The following is a 6994-nucleotide window of genomic DNA, read 5'->3' on the forward strand; positions in this document are numbered from 1 at the left end:
GTAATTTGCTTGGGCAACATCCAAAGTTCTGGAAGCATAGTAAATCACCCGAGGCAACTTGTCAATCTTTTGGGCAAGGACAGTCCCCAATGCATAATTGGACACATCACACATCAGTTCAAACGGGGCTGTCCAATCAGGTGCCTGAATGATAGGGGTGGTAGTCAACGCACGCTTGAGGCGATCAAAGGCCTCTTCACACCTGTCATCAAAATCGAACTCCACCTCCTTTTGCAACAGATTGGAAAGTGGAAGGGCCACCTTGCTAAAATCCCTGATAAAAAGTCTATAAAACCTTACATGACCAAGAAAAGTACGAACCTCTCGCACGCAAGAGGGGTAAGGCAATTGTGAAATAACAACTATTTTTGCAGGGTCTACCTCTATGCCTTTATTTGAAATGATATGCCCTAAAACTATACCTTGTTCTACCATGAAGTGACATTTTTCAAAATTCAGCACAAGGTTAGTTTCAATGCATCTGTTAAGAACTCTATCCAGACTATTCAAACATGCATCAAAAGAGGATCCATAACGGTAAAATCATCCATAAACACCTCTATGCAACTCTCTAGAAAATCATTGAAAATGCTAAGCATACACCGTTGGAAAGTACCAGGGGCGTTGCATAGGCCAAAGGGCATCCTCCTATAGGCAAAAGTACCAAAGGGACAGGTGAATGTGATCTTTTCTTGATCTTCAGGAGCAATATGAATTTGCAAATACCCAGAAAAACCATCAAGGAAGCAATAATGGGACTTACCTGTCAAGCGCTCAAGTATTTGATCAATGAATGGCAGGGGAAAATGATCCTTCCTAGTTGCCTGGTTCAACCTCCTATAGTCATTGCAGACTCTCCAGCTGTTCTGCACTCATGTGGGGATAAGCTCATCCCTCTCATTTTTTATTACTGTGAGGCCTGTCTTCTTAGGAACCATTTGTACTGGACTCACCCACTGGCTGTCAGAATTGGGGTAAATGATTCCGGCTTGTAAGAGCTTGGTCACTTCCTTTTTTACCACGCCTAGAATGATGGGGTTGAGTCGCCGTTGTGGTTGCCTCACTGGCTTAACTCCATCCTCTAAAATTATTCTATGCATGCAGGTAGAGGGGCTAATACCAGGAATGTCTGCTAAAGTCCATCCAATGGCTTTCTTGTGCTTCTTGAGCACTAGCAGCAACTTGTCCTCTTGCTCAGCAGTAAGGAAAGCAGAGATGATTACTAGAAATTTTTCATTTTCTTCTAAATAAGCATACTTGAGGTTTTCTGGTTAGGGCTTAAGCTCTGGTGTGGGTGATGGCTGAATAGTGGGAGGAGAAAAGGAAGATTCTTCAACCTGCATCTCATAAAGCAAATCAGAAGCATGTGTATTTCCTACAACAGGGTTAGTGCATTCTGATTCTACAAAATCAACATCAAAAGGTACAACACCCAACAAATCAGAACCAGGCTCAAATTCAACATTACTGTCAGCATAAAGATCAGATTCAGGATCCAATTCAACCTCAGATTCAATGCATGAAAGATGACAATTATGTAGATCAGACTCAAATGGATGTTTGTTACCATGCATAGAAAGAACATCAAACATATATTCATTAACAAATTGATCAAGTATCTCAGCACGGAAAATAGAATTATCTTCAGATGGATGTTTCATGGCATCAAGAATGTTAAAATGAACAACAATATCACCAAATTCCATAGACAATGTGCCTGCATAAACATCTATTTTGGTTTGGGTTGTTTTCATAAATGGCCTGCCTAAAATAATTGGAACTGAACCATGGGAGAATCCTTCTTCCATATCAAGAACATAAAAATCAACAGGGAAAATAAGTTCACCAACCCTCACCAGTACATCCTCTATGAAAGCTGTAGGGTAAGCAACATTTCTATTTGCCAAATGAATTATGACATCTGTAGATTGCAAAGGTCCAAGAGATAGAGAATTGAAAATAGACAAAGGCATGGCACTCACTGATGCTCCTAAGTCTAGCATGGCATTCTTAAAATTGTTGTTCCCAATAACGCAAGGTACACAGAAAGTACCTGGGTCTTTACATTTCTGAGGAATATGAGGAACAGATTTACCTATCAATGTAGACACGTTTCTGCCCATGCTAATTCTTTCATTTTCCTTAAGCTTCCTCTTGTGGGTGCACAACTCTTTTAAGAACTTGGCATATCTTGGAATCTGTTTGAGGGCATCCAGCAGAGGTATATTCACTTCTACCTTTCTGAAAGTCTCTAAGATCTCCTTATCTACCTCTTCCATCTTTTTGTTAGGAATTGCTCTAGGTGGAAATGGAAGAGGAATAGGAGGCTGTCGTACATCATAATTGCTAGAAGAAGGTCCTGCATGGTTAGGAGGCTGTCTCTTTTGTGCATCTATCTTATTCTCTCTTTCAGGTGTAGGTTCTACTACTGGGATATGCACTTCAGTTTGCTTACCAGACCTCAAAGTGATGGCACTCACATTTCTCAGATTCTGCACAGCTTGAGAAGGCAGTTTGTCAGAGTTTTGGGACTGAGCTTGGTTCAATTGAGTTGCCATCTGCCCCATCTGATTGGTCAAACTCTGAATGAAGGCTCTTGTCTCTTGCTAAAACTGCATATTCTGTATTGTCATTTGCCTTACTAACTCCTCTAAGGAAGGTTGAGAAGGGTCTCAGTTGATTGTTGTCTCTATTGTTGTTGCTACTGTGGTTGTTGTTGTTGCATTGGAGGAGGAACGTATGGCCTACTTGGACCAGCAACATTTTGGAAGGAAAGAGCAGGCTGTTGTTGTTGTTGAGGGCTAGACCATCTGAAATTTGGGTGATTCCTCCATCCGGGATTGTATCTGTTGCTGGAGAGGTCATAATTGTTCTGCTGTGGTTGATTTTGCAGCTGAGGTTGAGGAGGTCTATTGTAAATGTTTGTAGCATAAGCTTCAGGCTGCTTAATTGCTCCAGATTGTTGCATAGAAGGGCAAAGGTCTATATGGTGGTCGGTAGAGGAGCATAAACCACAGACTCTCGTGATAGGTACAGATTTTTGATTCAAGGCCAGCTGGGTTACCAGGTTAACCAAAGCATCTAGTTTTCCCTCAAGCTTCTTAGTTTCAGATGATGAAGATGAATTCGTGGCTACCTCATGCACTTCTCTAATGACAATAACATCATTTCTGACACTAAATTGTTGGGAGTTGGAAGTCATCTTCTCAATTAAATTCCTGGCTTCAGCAGGGGTCATGTCTCCAAGGGCTCCACCACTGGCAGCATCAATCATACTTCTCTCCATGTTACTAAGTCCTTCATAAAAATATTGGAGAAGAAGTTGCTCAGAAATCTGGTGGTGAGGGCAATTGGCATATAATTTTTTGAATCTTTCCCAGTATTCATATAGACTTTCTCCACTGAGTTGCTTGATGCCTGAAATATCCTTTCTGATGGCAGTGGTCCTAGAAGCAGGGAAAAAATTTTCTAAGAACACTCTCTTTAGGTCATCCCAACTCGTAATGGACCTTGGAGCATGGTAGTATAGCCAATCTTTTGCCACTCCCTCCAAAGAATGAGGAAATGCCTTTAGAAAGATCTGATCTTCTTGGACATTTGGAGGTTTCATGGTGGAGCAGACAATATGGAATTCTTTCAGATGCTTATGAGGGTCTTCACCTGTAAGACCATGAAACTTGGGCAACAAGTGGATCAGTCCAGTTTTAAGAACATATGGGACATCCTCGCCAGGGTATTGAATGCACAAACTTTCATACGTGAAATCACGTGCAGCCATTTCCCTTAGAGTCCTCTCATGAGATGGAGGTTGAGCCATATTTTCAGAATGTTCAAAATCAGAATGCTCAAAATCAAGATGTTCAAAATTACCAACCACAAAATGCTCAGACTCACCAATAACATAATGATCAGGATGCTCAAAAGGTACAAAATGTTCAGGGTAATCAAGATGCACACTATGCCTAGCTAATCTATGAAATGTTCTATCTATTTCATGATCAAAGGGTTGTAAGTCACCTGGATTGCCTCTAGTCATGCACTATATGCAGCAGTTCATGGGCTACTCAAACAAGGCAAAAGAGATGGGTTAAAACTACAGCTATACTCAAACGATATCCAAATAAGCTAAAATTTTGTGAGCAACACCCTAAAATCCTGAAAAGATAGCACAAAAATTTTCAGACAAAAATTCAAAGTCTAAGTATGGAAACTGCCTAAGGAAAGTCTAGAAAAATAGAATAATAAAACTTGAAAAATAAAAAAAATAAAAGCTAGTAAACAGGAGATTTTGGCTAGTTAGAGACCTCAACCAAGCTTTTCTGGGTTTCCACAATATGGGAAATTTTTTTCTACCCCAAATACATATATAATAATAGTCATTCTGATACCCGGAGCAAAAGTTATGGCCGTTTGAAGTTTTGCTAAACACAAGTTCTCAATTTTTTTTAATCTCTCAAATCCAGCCACAACAAGTGTTCCTGGTATTTTTCACACAAAATATGAGTCAAAAGAACCTGCCACACAAAAATTCAGCCAAAAATAACAACCTTAACTATCAAAACAAAAATCGCCAATTAAATTGTCAACAACAGTCACTAATTCAGTCACTAATGTCATGCTGTGTGAACAGTAACACAAAATCAGTCTCTAATTCCCTCACTTAGCACCATTCACAGCAAAACAAACATAAAACTAAAATAGGGAAGCGTTGCACAAGGGGTACTACTAAATTGCAAAACAAAACAACGCACTAACACAACACGAACACCTGTAGGTTAGGAGCAACAACAACAAAAAAAAATATCTATTTGCATCTCCCCCTTTGTTTTGCAATGTTTGCTTATATGAGTGATCGAGGCCATACCCGAATCAAATAAACATTAGAATGCAGTAACTAGGAGGTGATCCTAGGTCGTTTCCCAACGAGCAATGACTAACCAAATGTTCATAATATGCTTCGTTATAACAACAACAGTAACAATTGGGGGGTTGTTTATTTTGTGAATTAAAGAACAAGCAGACTGAAATAGAAAATTAACAGTATTAAAAACGTGTTGTATCCTCTTGATTCAGAAGTCATTCTCTTATCCCAGGTTATGAGGATTTCATCCCTAACAGTTAACCGCTTAGTCCAACCCTAATTTAATTTACTAAGCGAAAATCAACTTAGGGTTATCAATATGTGATTAAGCAACACATACACCAATTAATCCCTCGTTCATTAAGCACGAACATAACTTAAGCAAAAAGGCAATTAATCGAACACGAAGCGTGCATAGATTAACAGCAACGAATATGGGTTAATTGGTGAAGGAAAAACCGATAAGAGAGCAACATTAAAAATAGAACCTCAAAGAGAGTTATGCTTTATCCTCAGAAGGAAACAACACTAGAAATTTAGCCTTCCATAAATTCAACGAAAGCAGAAAACGTAAATGAAGCTAAAGGCAGAAAACATAAATGAAGCTAAAGGCAGAAGAAGGAACAAAAACGAAATTGCAATTAGAAGCAGAAAATGGAAAAATGCATTCATGTGAACAGTAATACAAAGCTAAAACCGTAAAACCCTAAAACTCCATGCACTTAGCTTAGGTATTCTCTCCTGAATAATAGAATAGTATATAATAGAATAGTCCCCCACGAATCCCAAGGTTGTGCTATTTATAAGGGTCACTCAAAGTCACTGGGCCTAATTACATTATTTCGGCCTAAAACGAAATAAAAACTGAACACAATAAAATGAAATTAGACGAAATCTAATAAAATTGTCTGCTATCTTCAAGTCCAATTTGGCTCAGCCCAATTGCTTATAATTATCCTGAAATTGAATTAAAAACACCAAATTAGTCAAGTGGGCCCAATTGATAAAACTGCATAATAAATTTGACAATTATTGTTAATCTGAAATTAAATTGGTGACAAAAAGGTTAAGAAATAGGAGAAAATAATGACACATCAATGAGACAGTTGAAGATTTTATATTTTTCATATATAAAAAGTTGTCTCATAAAGAATAGATAATTTTTCTTACTATTTTATCTTTTATCTTTCTCTCCCCCTTTGTCAACATAAAAAAAATCATGAATTGAGAGGAGAAAAAGGTTACTACTTGTTGTAATGTATGAGAATCAAGTGATACCGAAAGGCTTTAAAACAATCATTCAATATTAATCAAGCAAAAACAAGTACAGTAACACATCAATCAAAAAGACAATCAAACGCAATCAATCAAATATACAATAAAAAACAATCAACAAAACACAATCAAAAAAAATTATCAAAGACAATCAAAACTCAATCAAAAACAATTAACAACCACAATTAATCAATTATAAAATATAATCAATCAATCAAACTAACAAACACTGAAAATCAAACAAGCAAAAACAAACACATCAATCAAACACAATTAATCAAATTCAATCACAATCATCAAGGACAATCTAAACTCAAGTAGAAAACAATCATCAAAAGTAATCAATCAAAGACAAGTGACGTGTTGGTATCATTCGATATCATTTGTTGGGCTTGTTGATCAAGTGACCTTTGTTGTCTCCATAAATCACATATTCACTTTTCTTGAGATTCACTTTTCTTGGGGAGACATGTGTCCTTTATTTGTTGTCTTCATAAATCACATATCCACTTATCTTGGGGAGAAATATGAATAAACTTTGATGCATGCCATGTGTTTGTGGAGAAATTGCTATCAATGTATCGACTTTTCTCTTCTCCGTTTTCATACTCTTTCATCATGATACCCAAACTTATGATTTTATTCTCTGAATCACTTGAAGAATTTATGACATTATCTTCCCAAGTGATGTATCCTTTCTTTTCTTCCTTCTCTTTGAAATTCCTCTTGTCAGATTTTTCATTCTTCTTTTGAAAACAGGACAATTGAATCTCATGTGCCCAGATTGATTGCATTCAACATTTTAGGGCTAAGGAGGAATCTTCTTCTTTCTTCTTTCATCATCATCTTCTTTCTTCA

General features: G+C 37.5%; 1 non-coding gene across 1 annotated transcript; it reads left to right on the forward strand.

The window, feature by feature from the left end:
* Positions 1 to 3332: 3332 nt before the first annotated feature.
* On the forward strand, positions 3333 to 3439 carry LOC112998919 (small nucleolar RNA R71). The gene has a single exon (XR_003264098.1). It is a non-coding gene; the product is annotated as a small nucleolar RNA R71 (small nucleolar RNA).
* Positions 3440 to 6994: the final 3555 nt, after the last annotated feature.

This window comes from Glycine max, chromosome 13 (assembly GCF_000004515.6).
Source record: "Glycine max cultivar Williams 82 chromosome 13, Glycine_max_v4.0, whole genome shotgun sequence".
NCBI lineage: Eukaryota > Viridiplantae > Streptophyta > Magnoliopsida > Fabales > Fabaceae > Glycine > Glycine max.